Raw genomic sequence first — 18286 nt, forward strand, 5'->3', positions numbered from 1 at the left:
AAATGTTGATACTGTGACTTATCGATACGGAGTCCGTGACGATATATTGCCATATCAATATTTTGAACACAATCTTACCGGTAGCCATTATTCACAATTGACACCATGGCCAAACAGTGACATTCTAAGTAAGAACTGAATTTAAGATTTAGCAATTGTTATTTTCCAGTTCTTCTAAATATAGAATAATTATTGTCTAGTAACTGAAACATCTTGTCATCCCTCAACCAGCTTTTAAAATTGACAAATCAAGCTTTTTAAAATCTTACCCAGATTAGAACGGTCAATTCAAAAAATTAAATAAAAAAATAAAATAAATATGGATATTTAATATCCAAATACTTGAGTGAATATGCGAGATCAAGCCTGAAAACAATACACTTTTATTCCTTCTGTCGGACCAGTGTTTGTTTGTTGTCATACCTTGACATGTCAGGTCTGATTGAAGAAATAAAATACATTTTGCATGTAAAAAAACAAATATCTTGTTTTAGTGAACCCAACTAAACTTGTCTCATCACCAGCTTTATTTATGCTGGAGCATTTCTGTGACAGGGTTTATTTTAGAGCAGAAAGTGAAAACAGCAGCGCTTCCAGTACAGTTAAGCTTCGTGTTAGCACTGCGCCTACTTGGCAAACTTTTCCATAATTTTGTCCCATCCTTAGAAGTAACAAACTGCAATGTCTGTTAAGTCCATTCTGTCCATTAGCTCTTGTGTAGTTGTGGCACAGGACTTAGGCAACCTCATGCTGTAGTTGTAGATGTCACACTGTTGAAGGGAGCATTTGTGTGCTGTAAAGTCCCAGGACAGATCTGGCTGTCACAGTCAGTGGAGCATATTGAAGTGGTGATTACAGGTCTGACTTCCGGCTGGTCAGATCCCAGTCCTGATCCCGGTCCTGATCCCCCTCAGTCCCCTGGTTCCTCTTTGGGTCAGTGTTTAACAGGATCAGCGGCAGATTAAAACCAGACTAAAGCCGGATTATGGAGATCCTTCAAATATGGAGAGGGCTGAATATAAGACGCAGGCAAACAGCTTAGTCCTGTTTCATATGTAAACACAGGACACAAGTGCACACGTGAGATTTTTTATCCACATTGCAGACTAAAACCCCAGGCACAGGTTGCATGCCAAAAACTAGGTTTATATCAGACTGCTCTGAATACAACTCCTATTGGTTTGGTGCGCATCTACAAGAGACAATGAGCTGCAGGTTTATCCCCTTACTCCGCCTCCAGATGCACAGGAGGATAAGGTGTTAAGCTACGTACACACCGCGGCGTCAAATTTGCGCCCGACGCAGAAGTGGGACGCCTGTACATTTGAAGACAGACGCTTTGGGTCTTCTTTCGGGTCATGACACTGGAGCGTCATCTCTGATTGGCTGCTGCGGCGCATCTGCCGCAGAAAGTTGGACAAAGCTAAACATCTCGGCGTCGACGCTTTGGACGTCCTCGACCCAAAGCGCAGAGAGCGCCGAAAACACAGGAATCGCGCTGCAAAAACGCAGGAGGCGTTCCACGCGCGTTTACATAGACTTTGAATGTAAACTGGACACTTTGGACGCCGCGGTCTGAAGGGGCCTTTAGTTTTACCCCTGCATATTCAACATGTTTTTACATGTATTCAACATATCTGTACTGTTTTTATTCAGTGCTGTCCAAAAGTTAACTTTGTATTGTTATATATATCACAACATACAAATTCACACATTTAATTGCCATTTAGTCCAGTTCCGGAAATTTGTCTATGTTCCGGAAATTTGTCTATTTTAAAATTGGCCGGGGCTACAGAGCCGCGGTGCGGTCAAATAGCCCAGCAGGTTCAGGAGCCGCGGCACGGCCATATAGCCTCATGGCTAACCTTAACCCTAACCTTACCTTATCCTTAACCTTAACCTTAACCTTAACCTTAACCTTAACCTTAACCTTAACCTTAACCCTGACCCTGACCTTAACCCAAACCCTAACCTTAACCCGGCGCGGTCTAACCTGGTCAAATAGCCCAGCAGTTTCAGGAGCCGCGGCACGAAATAGCCTAGCAGTTTCGGCTGCGCGGCTCTGTAGACACTCTCCTTTAAAATTAAGTCTGAAAGTAATTTTTTTCTATTTCTCTAATGTCAGTCCAGTTCTTGATCGGTGAAGTCTGTGTATTCCACCTTAGTGATTGCATTTTTCCCCACTGCCAGGAGTATGTTCCAAAGGTATACATTTATATTGTCCATGGCAGGAGTTTTGAGGCCAAAATACATAATTCTAAAGTTGAAAGGGATGGCAATGTCAAAAACAATTTCAATTCAATTCAAATTTTTTTTGTAATGCCCAAAATCACAACAACGGTTGCCTCTGAGGGCGACAGTGAAAAATGGATTAAACAATGTCTGTGGTGGCGAGGGACGATGTTCCAGAGTCCTCTGTCCTTAGACCCTCCTTCTTCGGCCAGGAAAAACTACAAAAACCTCCTTGAAAAAAAGTAGAAACCTGGAGGAGTTCCACAGTGAAGGGAGGATCTGACTCCATCAGATGGACAGACTGACACGAGGGAGACAGTGGAGCTTGACCCACTCAGGAGGAGAACTAGTTCTTCAGGAGGAGAACCAGATCTTCCAGGCAGATGAAGGACCGTCCATACGGGGTAGAGACCGCTTCATCAGGAGAGCAGCATCTGGGTCCGCGGGGATAGAAGGGAGTGAGAAAAAGAAAAAGAAAAGGCAATGAACAGTTTGCAAGTGGAATTAAATATTAAATATTGTTTGATAGAATAAATAGTCAGAAGCAGAGGATTGTGCTCAAGCTGCCATACTTCCCCCATTACAGTTGCTCCTAGGGCAGCGTAGCTGAAACTGTAGGTTTATATTTCTGTTCCTAACTGGCCTGAACATAAGTGATTTCAAAGAGGAACATTTTAATACTGGTCTTAAATGAAGAGACTGTGTCGGCCTCTTTAACATGGACAGGAGCTGATTCCATAACACAGGAGCTCTACCTCCTACTGTGCTTTTAGAGACTCTTGGGACCACCAGAAGGCCAGCATTTAGAGAGCAAAGAGCTCTGTTTGGATGATATGATTCTATAGCATCTTTGAGGTTGGATGGGTTCATGTCATTTATGGCTTTGTAAGTCAGTAGAATTTTAAATTTGATTCTAAACTCGACAGGGAGCCAGTGAAAAGTCTTGATCACCGGCGTAATGTGCTCTCTTCTTTTAGTTCCTGTTAGTAATCTTGCTGCTGCATTTTTAACCAGTTGAAAGCTTTTTATGGAGCTTTTAGGAGACGCTGCGAGCAGGGAGTTACAGTAGTCTAATCTAGATGTTACTAATGCATGAATACGTTTTTCAGCATCGCTTTTAGGCAGGATTCGTCTGATTTTGGCTATGTTGCACAAATGGAAATTGTCAATCAGGCTGTTTTACAGGCCTGATTTATATGCGCTTTAAATGAGAGCTCCTGGTCAAATAAGACTCTGAGGTTTCTTACAGTAGAACTGGAGGCTACACTGACATTGTCCAGAGTGACCATCTGCTCAGATAATGCGTCTCGTAGATGTTTAGGGCCCAGTACAATGACTTCGGTTTTTTCAGGGTTAAGAAGCAGATAGTTATATATCCTTCACACAAACACTAAGTCTGTCTACTATCTGTCTGTATCTACCTCTGTATCTACCTGCGTTGCACCAATGAAATTTCCCCATGTGGGACAATAAAGGAATATCTTATCTTATCTTAATTGCTCTGATCGGGTTTCATTGATAAATACAGCTGAGTGTCATCTGCATAGCAGTGGAGGTTAATGCCATGCTTTCTGATAATGTTACCTAACGGCAGCATGTAAAGAGTAAACAGAATTGGACCGAGTACTGACCCCTGTGGCACATCGTAAGTTACTTAAGAACAAGCTGAGGAGCTCTGGTTTACATTAACAAATTGGTACCTATTTGATAAATAGGATTTAAACCAGCTGAGGGCTGTTCCTCCGACACCTACATCACATTCTAACCTCTGCAGTAGAACGTTGTGGTCAATGGTGTCAAACGCTGCGCTGAGGTCCAACAGAACCAGGATTGAGACCAGTCCATCGTCAGCAGCTAATAACAAATCATTTGTGACTTTAACTAGTGCAGTTTCAGTGCTGTGGTGGGCTCTGAACCCTGACTGGAAAACCTCAAATAAGTTATTGTCCTGCAGGTGGCGACAAAGCTGTTTAACTACAACTTTTTCAAGAATTTTAGAGATGAAGGGAAGATTTGAAATAGGTCTGTAGTTTACCAATAGGTCAGGATCTAGGTTAGGCTTTTTCAAAAGTGGTTTAATATAAACATAAACATGACTGCATGTTTTAAGGACTGTGGAACATAGCCACTTTCTAGTGAAGTATTTATTATATTAAGAATAGAGTCTATAATTAAGGGGAGAATGTCTTTGAGGAGTCTGCTTGGAATCGGGTCTAGGACACAAGTTGAGCTTTTAGAGGACATAATGGCTGAAGTTATCTCTGCTTGATCGACAGCTGTGAACCTTTCTAAATTTACTGATGGATTTATATGGGACATTAGTTTTAAAGCTTGGGCTAGTTCAGGGCTAATAGCGGGAGTAATTTCATCTAATTTATCTCTGATTGTTTTTATTTTATTGTTAAAAAATAGGAGGAAATCATCAGAGCTGAGAGAAGCTGGGATTGAGGGCTCTACTGCGCGGTGACAGTTTGTTAGCCTGGCTACAGTGCTGAAAAGAAATCTAGTGTTACTTTTGTTGACTTCTATTATATTTGAATAGTATCTGGTTTGGGCCTTACGCAGAGTCTACTCAAAGGACAGTAGCAGCTTTTCCATGCTTTTAGGGATTCTTCTGTCTGGGAGCAACGAAATAATCCTTCTAACTTTCTAACTCTTTGTTTATGTTAACGCAGTTCTTCGTTGTACCATGGGGAGGCGCGCTTTGGCCTAATGACCTTCTGTTTTAACGGAGCTGCAACATCAAGAGCAGACTTCAGAGAATTCATGGTCAAGTCGACAAATTTATCACTTAACTAAACTACTTAACTAAAACTGTTCTTAGCAGGATCACATGACATGTCACTGAATATTGGCTCTTATTTCTTTGAACTTTGAGATAGATTTTTCGGATATTGTCCTTTTCTTTATAACTTTATTCTTTGGGGCTGAATGATCTTTAAGAATAAACTGAAAGGTAATTAGAAAATGATCTGACAATGTAGGGTTTTGAGGGAAGACAATGAGGTCACTAATCTCTATTCCATACGTTAGGACAAGATCCAGAGTGTTCTTATGGGTGTGAGTCGCTTTATTTACATTTTGAGTGAAACCGATACTATCTAACAGGGTACTGAAGGCATTACTGAGAGAGTTATCACTCACATTCACATGGATATTAGAGGCTCCAGCTATAACTATTTTATCCCAGGCTAGCACTAAGTTTGATATAAAGTCAGAAAATTCTGTTAAAAACTCTGAGTAGGGACCAGGAGGTCGGTAGATAACTATGAACTAGAGTTAGGTTCAGGTAAGGTTAGGTACCTAATGAGTCCGGACCTAAACCCATGCCATATTTGCATAATGTTATACCAGCATAACCCAAGCAACTTGGCTCAATTAAGTTGAAGACACTTGAACAAGGACTTCTATCAAACACAAGGCTTAACTGCAGACTGAAATAAACTCAACTTATCTGGTTTATCCTTTTTTTTTTAACAGAAGTTACAACTTACAAATCACAAGCTACTAGCTAGCTGCTAAACTATAGCTTAACAGTTAACACACATTCATGTGTTTTACTTGAGGAACAACTTCCGAAAAGAGTAAGTTGAGTATTGGTATTGGGGCAGCTGTTTCAGCTGATACTATGTTTGTCAAGTGTATTACTGGTGTGACTGGGCTGGCCCCCACACTTGAAGGGGGTCTACCCACACTTGAAGTTTAATGCCTTTAGATACATTTCCACTCTTTAATTTTGCAGATCCATTGGCATCAAAGTTGTCATCAAAGTCAGGTAAAACGCTTTAAATACTAGCATAAAAGTCAACTAGAACCACTATAAATCAATTGATTTATAGTGGTTCTAGTTGACTTAGCAGTATCAAAAATAGAATATAAAAATATTTTACACAACACACAATACATCATATTAGCAGCATTAAACACCAGCCCATATTTAACAACTGTAGAATACAAATACTATTACAAAATATAAGCTCCAATTAATGAATCCAGCAATTAAACAATATTACTTTGACTTAGTATTTATTTAGATGTATTAATATGTATATTGCACATTAACACACTGAAATAAATGCTAACTACATCACACCACAACATCCATCCATCCATTTTCTACTGCTTGTTCCCTTTCGGGGTCGTGGGTGACTGGAGTGACTGGCTTTAACTTATGCCGCGGGGAAGAGGCGTACATCGCTAATGGTTCCGGGTGCGCCATTGACAGCGATGTCAGTGCTTACGTCTTTTCCAGCGCGAATTTCGCGATCCATGGAAGGTTTCAGATGGTCTAGATTCTAGAACAAAAAGGATATGGTATGTGAGTGCTAGATTTGTTATGAGTCCAGAACCGAATCACTGGGGTTTCGTTTTTTTTGGACCTGAACCGTAACGTTTTTATATATTCTTTATTATATTCTGATTATGTTTAGGCTAGCAGAGAAGGCCTTTCTGGCCCTCACGGCCCACCACTGTGTGTGTGTTGTATCAGTCCGCACGGGGGGAGTGCATGCATGCGCACTTCCACCTAAGTTCTCTCAAATCGTCCATTACGCCTTTAACATGGGTGGGTGGGGTGGACTCATTTAGTCTGACATAATCATCTTGTTGTAGCCACGTTTCAGTTAGAGCTAGACGATTTATGTTATAGTCACGAATTAATTCAGTAACTAAGAGCAATTTGGAGGAAATTGATCTAATGTTTAGCAGTCCTCATTTTATATGCTTATTTATTAGTTTTTTTTCTTTAGTTTTTTGGTCTGACGCCTAAAATAGTTTTTCTGAGGTTTGACTTTTTGGCATTATTTGCACGAGAGACACACACAGTCTCTATCTGCCTTGAATCTGAACACTTCATATGTGACAGAGCAGGCGAAAGTTCAGCGACAGAGGAGCGTCTTACACTGCTGCTCTGAGCCAGGGGCTCATCCCTGGGTGGTCACTTTAGGTGATGAGCAGTTTGCAATGCTTTGCATTTATAATTTCAGTCCAATATTTCTGAGCAAGAGGACAGTCCCTAAACATGTGATAGTGGTTTGCCTCCTTGCTGCCACAGTTTCTCCAACAATTTGCATTTCCTTGTGAATAATGCCACTTTGGAGGGATTTTTGTTGGAAAAAGTTTTTTCATAACACCATGTCAAACATGTGATTTTGAGGTTCTCCTCTCTTCGTCCGGAAATACAAGATTAACTTCTCTTATATTTAGTAGAATAGCTGTCCAGATTAATAATGCTTTGAAATTGATGCATTCAGTCAGAGGGATACAATGGTCATTACTTAATTTCTTGGTTATAATCATTGATGGGCAGTCAGGGCCAGCAAGGCCTTCTCTGCTGGCATAAACCTAATCAGAATATAATATATAAATATATTTATATATAAAATATATATATATATATATATATATTCCCACAAATATTTATTAAATTATTCCCCAGAGTAAGAGTTATACTCTTCATTTCATCGGTTTCCTCTTGGTTGCACTGCTTCTAGCCCCAGGTTGAGATTTGGAAGGCTTTATGTTAGATCTTTTATCCTATTATCATATTCAGCCATCATGTGTTGCCAGGGGTCTAAAATCTGCCCTCAGGCCTTCAGAATCAACAGTGCGTGTGCTTGTAGCTTAAAGTGAATGGAAATGAAAATTATGTGTCAACCAATCAGCTTCAGAGTTGGCTATTGTACGTCTGCTGGCTGTTACACAGGAGCCATCTAGCAGGCGTAAAGCATGCACGTCTTTTGATTGGATTACCAATATAGAGAGGCGGGCCCTATGGCCGAGTCTATGTAGAAACTCGGAACGAGGAAACTGAAAATGAATCCACTACTAAGCTGTTTTTTCAACCCACAATGGCAAAAGGAGGAAAAGATATTGATTTGGTTGAGGATATAATTATAACGGCTTTCTCAAGACAAACTTCTCAAGAAAAATTAGACATTGTAAGGAGAGGTCGTCCGACGGCGACGCTGCAAAGCCTGTCACAGGCGGGTTCGTTCGCCACTTTCAAAGTTCCAACTACGAGCGCTATCAATGGCTCACAGGCTATTTCAAGTGATTGATTTGGTCAACGAGACTCCAAAAGTAGGGCTGGGCACTTACATGCAATGTTGCTTTGGAAAACTTTTGGGGACGAGTGGATCTACCGCTCAATGAACACGCATATAGGGCAACAGCGCAGGGGCACGCAACGGAGCGGACAACAGAACAGGCAACTGTGCGGGCAACAGCGCGCGGGCACGGCAACAGCGCGCGCGCACGGCAACGGCGCGGGCAATGGCGCGGGGGCACCGCAACGGAGCAGACAACAGAGCAGGCAGCGGTGCGGGCAACGGAGCGGGGGCAACGGAGCCGGGGCAACGGAGCAGGGGCATCACAACGGCGCGGGCAACGGCGCGGGGGCACCGCAACGGCCCGGGCAATGGCGCGGGGACACCACAAAAGTGCGGGCAATGGCGCGGGGACTCCGCAAAAGTGCGGGCAATGGCACGGGGACACCGCAAAAGTGCGGGCAATGGCGCGGGGACACCGCAAAAGTGCGGGCAACGGCGCGGGGGCAACGGCGCGGGGGCACCACAGCGGCGCGGACAACGCCGCGGGGAACGGTGCGGGCAACGGCGCGGGCAAGGGAGCGGGCAACGGTGTGGGCAATGGCTGGTTAAACTGCGTTTCGTTCTAAATCAGTGGTTCTTAACCTTTTTGGAGGTACTGAACCCCACCAGTTTCATAAGCGCATTCACCAAAGCCTTCTTAATTGGAAAGATTAAATATGATTTTTTCAAATTCAAAACATAGGTATATATTTTACTGGTGCACAAAATGAACCGTGCATCAACATCACTGTGTTCAAAGAACAACATTTTCACACAAAAACAAAAACATAATCATGAATATTTACTGCAAATCAGTGTGACTTCTGCAGTTGCCTTTCAGAGACCAGTTCAGAAAACGCTTCACCTTGGCAAGTGCCACTCTCATGTCATTTTTGCAACAAAGCCTGTTCCTTTTCTTAATTTTTATGTCCAGCATCCTCGAAAAGGATTGCTCGCAAATATATTATATTATAGTATAGTAGTTATAGAAAAGGACAAGGGAAATGGCCCCAGAGGCTGACCTTTTGGGGCCAGGCTGGTGCCAAGCCTTAGCCCTAAAAGGAGGGCTTTGAATCAGGGTCAACTCTGGGGCCTGTTCCCTATTCCTTTTGGCCCTTTGGGGCCAGACTGATGCCAAAACTTAGCCCAGAAAGGAGGGCTTTGATACAGGCTCGAATCAAGGGCCTTTTCCATGGTCCTTTTTGCCCTTTTGGGGCCGGTGCAAAGACTTAGGCAAAAAATAAGAGATTTCATACAGGATAGACTCTGGGGCCATTTTTCTGGTCCTTTTGGCCATTTTGAGGTCAGACTGGTGCCAAGACTTAGCCCAGAAATTAGGGTTTTCATACAGGCTAGACTCTGGGGGCTCTGGCCTGGTCCTCTTGGGGCCATGCTATTGCCCAGTCTTAGTTCAGAAAGGAGGGCTTTGATACAGGCTAGTCTGTTGGGACTCTGGCCTGGTCCTTTTGGCCCTTTTGGGGCCAGGCTGGTGACAGGTCTTATCCCAAAGTGGGGTTTTGATACAGGTTAGACTCTGGGCGATTTCCCTGGTCCCTTTGGCCCTTTTTAGGTGCAAGCTGGTACCAAGACTGTGAGAGCCAAGTTAGTTTAGTTTATGTCTATGTTCGTATGGAAATCTACACAGTGTTGATATTTTGTTATAAATGTGTAATTTTATGTTTCACAGATAAATTATTTGGTTGTTTGAATAAGCTAAATTAAGTTGATTACATTAATTTTATTTGTAGAATTTATTTGTAGTCTTTTGCCTGCTCTGACGTGAATGTATTATTGTCACTTTAAGAGAGACAGCGCTAAGGAACACACAAGGAAGGAGCGCAGGAGACACAGCGCAAAATACAGAGCCAAATGGTTTTCTTACCGTAGTATTCTATTTTTTGAGAATAGCTGTATTTGATTACTCCTGTAAGAAGTGTCACAAAACTGTGGATTCAGCTTTGTTAACTATTTTTTACATCGGAGTCCCGTGGGAGTTATTTCTCATCAATTAAAGTACACGAGTAATACCATAGACAAAAAAAAGGCCTCAGCCACACAAATACTTTGCTTCTGAGCTCATACTTATCGAGTGAGTGTTGCGTTGTAACATGAGATATTTACACAGAAATATGGTCCGTGGTAGTGATGCACATGCCATATATCGCATGTGCACTATCCTCATTAAACTAATTTCTCAGTGAATATGTGTGTGATTGTAATAAGACGCACTGCGTTTTGAAGCTTAAACTATAGAAAACAGGATGTGTCCCTTGGACAGTGCTTCCACTGACATCTTCTACAGCGTGTCAAACGCTTGCGCTTCCTGCTAGATTGCCCCCTATAGGCCGTTTGCCAGTAAGAATCTATAAATAAAGCTACGTACAGACCGCAAACGCCTAATCGCAGCCGAGGCAGAATTTGAGCGCGTGTACATTTGAAAGGTTTACGCACCGGACGCGCGCTCTCGACGCCCCGGGCACTATACACAGGCGCACGTACGGTGCGCTCGAGCTCTCTGCGCACATGCGCAGTAGAGGTGTTGTCACATGAGAAGTGGAGTTGTTGTCGGTGTGGCCTTTCATTGTGTAAAATTGCAGATATCGAGAGTGTTGTTTTTGCATTTTTGGTTTGTTTCTGTCTCTGTATTCCACTGTGAATACATCATACAGTTCCTTTCTCCCACACACGGCCACAATCAGTCTTTCGTCTGCCATTGTTGACGAGCAAGGAAAAAGTGGCGCTTCTTGGGGAATTCCATGGGGGATACCGGAAATGCGAGGGGAAATACGTACGTACCTACGTACGTCACTGGAGCGTCAGCTCTGATTGGCTGCTGCGGCGGCTGCGACGCTTCTGCTGCAGAGACCTGAACATATCTGAGCGCGTCGCGCAAGCCGCATCGGCCGCCTCGGCTGGTTCATACGCATGCTCAAAGCGTCGAGCGTAAGAAAACGCACCAATTGCGCCACAAAAACGAAGAAATCGCGCCGCGGATAACGCACTACGTGCTCGACGCGCGTTTACTATAGACTTTGAATGTAAACTGGACGCTTCGGCCGCGGCGGTGTGGAAGCCCCTTTAGACGCACCGTTATAATGACAATAGGGTTCAAAGCATGGGAAAAAAGTACCGGCTTAAAGACCAAAAAGTATAGTACCTATAAAAGTTAAAGTCCTGCTTCTCAAAGCCAAAGGATTCTCTCAACATATCAAAGCTTTTCATGTGATTATCTTTTACAATCTGGTGAAAAACCTTTATTCCTTTTGTAATCAAGACCTTGAATCTCAGGTCAGTTCTATTTGGTACAAAACCATGGACATAAACACACCTGTTTAGGATTTTAACCTCTTTGTATGTTTTGATTAGCCCCTGGCACAACATTAATCAAAACATTTTTCCGTTGAGCGTCATACACCACAACGCTCTGATTTGAGTTTTTCAGACAAGATAAACCCCAACAGACTTGTTCTTTTGATATTCGTAGTTTTAAATCGGATTTGAAGTTTCTTTCCTTGCCATACAAATCTTGAGATTGTCTTGCACACACGCAGCCTGTTAGGAATGGAAACCAGGAGAGTCTGGAATAGATAGTGGAATTTGGACAAAGCATACATTTTTATAGTTTCAATCCTTTGACTTAAGGAAATTTAAAAGTACATTTTAAAATGAGTTATTAAAGTAGATTTATGAGCTTTTACCCATTTTCCTAAATCTTTCCCTCATGAAAAACCTGGAGTAGCACTTAGCTTCATTCACGCTAGTTGAATGAATCCTGGTTTTGAATCTCCTGGATAACTGACATTTTCTCGATCTGTGACAGAGAATATAGAGAATATTCTCTGCTGTTTTTAAGTCCATAAATCATCACCAGACTCATTCTGTGCATTTCTCCCGTCTAAACACGATCAGTACAACTGTGTAGCTTCTTTGCATTTCCGTGAGAACTTTCCTGTGTTTTTTTATGAGCCTGTTGTAATTTAACTGTACAATGTGGGAAACAGCTGAGAGCCAAATGCATCTCTACTTTTCAGTAACACAATTAAATATTACTACAGTACCACTGTTAGGGACTCAATAGGTTGCATTCATGTTCTAGCATTTGATGATGTCATAACCTCAGATAGTAGGCAAGAGCCACTTTTCCCAATTGATTGCATTGGACATAAAATATCTCAAAAGTAAATTCACAAGTGTTAAACCTGATGATATCTCAGTGTTGTTGGTTTTCTCCTGCTCCACGCTGAAGTCGCTCACAAGAAATATTACATACTGATGATACTAAAAAAAGTACCTGGTCTGAGTCGCGCCGAGTAGAGTCAAGAAGGTACGAATGGAAAAGGGTCATTAATGACTAGACCTACACTGTAACATGTTTTCAGAAATTTTACAACATCATCTATTTGTGAAATTTCACAATAAATTACAAGAATGATACTCCAAAACTACAAATTATTTTGTAGTATGTAGCATTAGCCCTACTTCTGTTTTTAAAAATGTCTTCACAAACTGCCACTTGATGTAAAATGATGGTTTGATGTTTTCAGTCAGGTTTTAGACCTCATCACAGCACTGAGACTGCTCTTGTCAAGGTGACAAATGACATCCGCCTCAACACTGACTTTGGACAAAGCATACATTTTTATAGTTTCAATCCTTTGACTAAAGGAAATTTAAACGTACATTTTAAAATGAGTTATTAAAGTAGACAAAGCCTCAGTCTTAAATTCTGTTAGAGTGCGGGCTGACCAGCAAAGACCCAGCAATCGTGACGGACAACACTGCAAATAATGGTTGGTGCAGTGGAGATAATGCAGCTGATGCACGTTGAACACACTGAACTTAGCCTCACAAGCAGGTCTAAAAACTACTTTATATTTCAAAATTGCACTTTTGAGACTTGAGAAGGCTGAAGTTTAAACTGTCCAATTTACAAGTTTGCACTTAAAAAGGTGCCACATCATGCTTTTTTTCACGTTTCGTAGTCTAAGTGTATAATTGATAGTAAAAAAAAGCTTCAGTTGTAGTCATCTGGACTCAGTTTGAAAAAATAGACGTTTCGACTCTCATCCAAGAGTCATTGTCAATAAAAGAATTTAGATCGAGAACTCCGATATTAATACTGTTCTGTGGTAAGACCCGCCCATTGGGAGGAACCTTCCTGAAGTAGAAAGAGTTGTTTGTTTCAACAGAAACTCCCCCCTTGTATCTACCGAGCTAGCCTATTCAGAATTTTAATGGGCTATTAGAATCCTCTTTGTCTTTGTGAGACCCTGGCTCAACCACCCTGAGTACCTGATTAGCATCTACATGTCCTGGTCCTGGTCCTCTACCTTTCCAGGGGTTCAGTATCCCATTATAAATAACAGGAAGATTAAATCTTAGCCCTCCATTTCTGTTTAAAGAAGGTCTTTCTTTTTTAACAAAAATAGCTTCCTTGACTCCTCTTTCAAACCATCTTTTCTCCCTGCTTAAAACCTTCACCTCACCGTCTTCAAACGAGTGATTAGAGGCTTCAAGATGGAGATGCACGGCACTCTGTGGTCCTGAACTTGTATTTCTTCTGTGCTGATAAAGCCTCTTGTGTAGAGGCTGTTTTGTCTCACCTATGTACCGTTCTTTACAGCTTTCTTCACTGCATTGGATCGAATAAACTACATTGCTCTGTTTTTGAGTCGGCAACTTGTCCTTAGGGTGAACCAGTTTTTGTCTTAAAGTGTTTCCTGGTTTAAAATAAACAGGGACTTCGGGTTGTCTAAAAATTCTCTGCAGTTTTTCCGACAGGCCAGACACATAAGGGATAGAAACACCCTTCCTTCTCTGTTCAGTTTCCCTTTTGTCCTGCTTCTTGGTTCTCTTCACTCTGTTGAGAGCCCAAGAGCCAAGCTCTTTGGTTCCAACCACCTACTACAGCACAAGCTGGGTGTGATCAGAACCTTACAACACAGAGCTCAAGGTGTGCCCACCAACTCAGAGGGCAAGAAGAAAGAGGAAAAACATGTCCGAAATGCCCTCTCAGCCTGTGGTTACCCCGCTTGGGCTCTCAACAGAGTGAAGAGAACCAAGAAGCAGGACATAAGGGAAACTGAACAGAGAAGGAAGGGTGTTTCTATCCCTTATGTGTCTGGCCTGTCGGAAAAACTGCAGAGAATTTTTAGACAACACGAAGTCCCTGTTTATTTTAAACCAGGAAACACTTTAAGACAAAAACTGGTTCACCCTAAGGACAAGTTGCCGACTCAAAAACAGAGCAATGTAGTTTATTCGATCCAATGCAGTGAAGAAAGCTGTAAAGAACGGTACATAGGTGAGACAAAACAGCCTCTACACAAGAGGCTTTATCAGCACAGAAGAAATACAAGTTCAGGACCACAGAGTGCCGTGCATCTCCATCTTGAAGCCTCTAATCACTCGTTTGAAGACGGTGAGGTGAAGGTTTTAAGCAGGGAGAAAAGATGGTTTGAAAGAGGAGTCAAGGAAGCTATTTTTGTTAAAAAAGAAAGACCTTCTTTAAACAGAAATGGAGGGCTAAGATTTAATCTTCCTGTTATTTATAATGGGATACTGAACCCCTGGAAAGGTAGAGGACCAGGACATGTAGATGCTAATCAGGTACTCAGGGTGGTTGAGCCAGGGTCTCACAAAGACAAAGAGGATTCTAATAGCTCATGAAAATTCTGAATAGGCTAGCTCGGTAGATACAAGGGGGGAGTTTCTGTTGAAACAAACAACTCTTTCTACTTCAGGAAGGTTCCTCCCAATGGGCGGGTCTTACCACAGAACTGTATTAATATCGGAGTTCTCGATCTAAATTCTTTTATTGACAATGACTCTTGGATGAGAGTCGAAACGTCTATTTTTTCAAACTGAGTCCAGATGACTACAACTGAAGCTTTTTCTACTATGGAACACGCCTGGACGAATGAGGGATTACACCGACATATTGTATAATTGATAATAATAAGGGTTCCGCAACACTCATGGTGACGCGTGCCTGCGGTTATGACGCGGTCTTGCACCCACCCCCCGTCAGTTTGGAGATTCAAGGAAAGAATATAGTCTGTACTATAGCTCAAAACTGCGGGAATCAATAAAAAAAAAACACTCTGGGCACATATATGAAGCACAAATAGCAATGTAAGAAGGCTAAAAGCTCTGAAAAGTCGATTTTGCATGTTATGGGACCTTTAAAACCAGTTTATGGTGAAAAGAAAAAATAAAGTACATTTGTATTTTGTAACACAGTTGAGCCATTTTCATTATTTAAGAGCAGATTGAATTTAATCAAATCGAATCGTAATTAATCGATTCAGGACGTTATGAATCAAAATCGAATCGATTTAGGAAATTGGCCATGATACCCAGCCCTAGTCACTGCATCCAACAGATCAGTTTGTGGATGCAAAACAACTTTCTCCAGCTGAACTCAGACAAGACTGAAATAATCGTTTTTGGCCACAGAAACAAAGATAAAGTGTTAGCGGTCACCTCCAGAGTCTCGCTCTAAAACCTACAAATCAAGTTAGAAATCTGGGGGTAATAATGGACTCAGACTTGAACTTTAACAGCCACGTCAAATCAATAACATCAGCAGCTTTGGAACAGTCTTTCTGAAGATGTGAGACAGGCTTCTACTCTGACAATGTTCAAATCTAAGCTAAAAAAACAGTTTTGTTTAGCTGCGCATATGACTGAAAGGATTTTTCTTTGCACTCTTCTCTTTTATGGTCTTAAATTGTTTATTTTGTTAGTTAGTTAGTTTAGTATTTCTGTTTCTGCAATTTCTTTGTGATTGTAATGCATTTTTCCTGGTTTGTGAAGCACTTTGAATTGTGCTCTACAAATAAACTTGCCTTGCCTTCATATTCATAATTGGAAAAACATGAACTTGTCAGAACCTTATCAGATCGCCGTAAATCACACCATAGAATTAAATTAAAGCAGAATTAAGTACCTTTTTCAAATGATAAGTTTGAAAAAAATAACTTTAGCTTTTATTCTTGTTTTATTTTTTTCATCATCATTAGTTTACTCAGAGTTGTATTGTGAGTCATGCATGTTTGCGTAATCTGTGTACGCCCACAACTTTGTACTTACTGCAGTTCTCTGGTAGATTTAGACTGCTGGTCATAGATGTAGGGCTAAAAATGTTGCCTTGCCATTTTCCATACAAAATAGATTCAAATCTGTGAAATGCTCTGCAGAGGTCAGCAGCAGTTCAGTTGTGACCCAGAGAGAAGGGCCAGGCTAGAATCAATACAGTTTTGGACCTGAAGTAAATGGTCATTTTATAGTATTACCTCATCAGACACATGCCTGAAGTTGTGTTTAGGCAGAAAATATTCATGTTGTGTTTTTGAATTGAAAACACTTCAGTTTCAGCAAAAAAATTCAGACGATTATGTCATAATCGTCTACAATTGTTATTTACACCTCCCACTTTTGCAAGAAGAAGACTCAAATGTTCACATATAAAGCAAATATATCCAAAAGTATGTGAGTTTGAGCGAGTCAAGAGTTGAATCACTTATTGATTGCTTTGGCTGGAAACTTTTGAAATTGAGCATTACCAAACCAGTTTTTGTGACGTCTTGTGTTTTTAAATTGTGTTTGTGCAGAGAGGAAAAAAGCTAAGTCAGATACAATGAGGAAAATAAGTATTGGAACACCCTTCTCCCACTTAGAAATTATTGGGAGGGGTCGGAAATTCAAAAGAAATCCGGAAATCACATTGTATGATTTTTAAATGATTCATTTGTATGTTATTACTACAAATAAGTATTTGCACACCTGAGAAAATCAATGTTAATATTTGTTACAGAAGCCTTTTTTTTTTCCAATTACAGAGGTCGAACGTTTCCTGTAATTCTTGACGAGGTTTGCACACACTGCAGGCAATTCCTTTGACTCCTCCACACAGATCTCCGTTAGATCTGTCTGGTTTCAGGGCTGTCCCTGAGCAACATGGAGGTTCAGCTCCCTCCAGAGGTTTTCTATTCTATTGGATTTAGGTCTGGAGACTGGCTATTCAAGAACATTGATATGCTTTCTACGTAGCCACTCCTTGGTTCTCCTGGCTGTGTGCTTCGGGTCATTGTCATGTTGGAAGACCCAGCCACAACCCATCTTCAATGCACTGGCTGAGGGAAGGTTGCCCAAAATCTTGCATTACATGGCCCCATTCATTCTCTCCTTAATAATGCAATCGTCCTGTTCCCTGTGGGGGAAAAGCCCGCCAAAGCATGATGCTTCAACCCCATGCTTCAAAGTAGGGATGGTGTTCTTGTGATGGTACTCATCCTTCTTCTTCCTCCAACCACACTGAGTGGAGTTTATACCAAAAAAGTAATTTTTTGGTCTCATCCGATATATTCCTCCCATGACTTCTCTTGATCATCCAGATGGTCACTGGCAAACTCCAGACGGGCCTGGACATGTGCTGACTTAAGCAAGGGGACCTACTGTGCAAGGCATGATTTTAAACCATGATGGTGTAGTGCATTACTGACGGTAACCTTTGAAACTGTGGTCCCAGCTCTCTTCAGGTCATTGACCAGCTCCTCCCGTAGTTCTGGGCTTATTCCTCTCCTTTCATATCATCACTGATGCCCCACAACGTGAGATCTTGCTGTCGGAGGGAGATTGACAATCTTTTGCAACTTTCATGTTCTAACATTTTCTCCAACAGCCCTTTCCAGCCTTGTGGAGGTCTACAATTTTGTCTCTGACAGCTCTCTGGTTTTGCCCATGGCATAGTTGGAGTCTGACTGATTGTGGCGTGGACAGGTGTTTTTAAGCAGCTAACGAGCCCAAACATGTGCTACGAATTTACATTGTTAAGTGGAGAAGAGGTGGACTTTTTTAAAAGCAGACTAGGTCAGGTCTTTGAGAGCCCGAATTCTTGCTGATTGGTATGTGTTCAAATACTTATTTGCAGCAATAACATACAAATAATGTATTTAAAAATC

At 41.6% G+C, this 18286-nt stretch overlaps 1 protein-coding gene and 1 long non-coding RNA gene across 3 annotated transcripts in view; one reads left to right on the plus strand and one right to left on the minus strand.

Annotated features, from left to right (window-relative positions):
- LOC140356743 (uncharacterized) overlaps positions 1-17532 on the minus strand; it is a 522351-nt gene extending 504819 nt beyond the window's left edge. Inside the window, exon 1 of the long non-coding RNA XR_011926087.1 lies at positions 17491-17532. This is a non-coding gene — a long non-coding RNA (uncharacterized lncRNA). The remainder of the gene's footprint in view (positions 1-17490) is intronic.
- Positions 1-18286, plus strand: part of adcy8 (adenylate cyclase 8 (brain)) — a 169956-nt gene that overhangs the window by 45082 nt on the left and 106588 nt on the right. The window lies entirely within an intron of this gene.

The sequence above is a fragment of the Eucyclogobius newberryi genome, unplaced genomic scaffold (genome assembly GCF_026437365.1).
Source record: "Eucyclogobius newberryi isolate DKJ021-1_F unplaced genomic scaffold, fEucNew1.0.hap1 SCAF_12, whole genome shotgun sequence".
NCBI classification, from domain to species: Eukaryota; Metazoa; Chordata; class Actinopteri; order Gobiiformes; family Gobiidae; genus Eucyclogobius; species Eucyclogobius newberryi.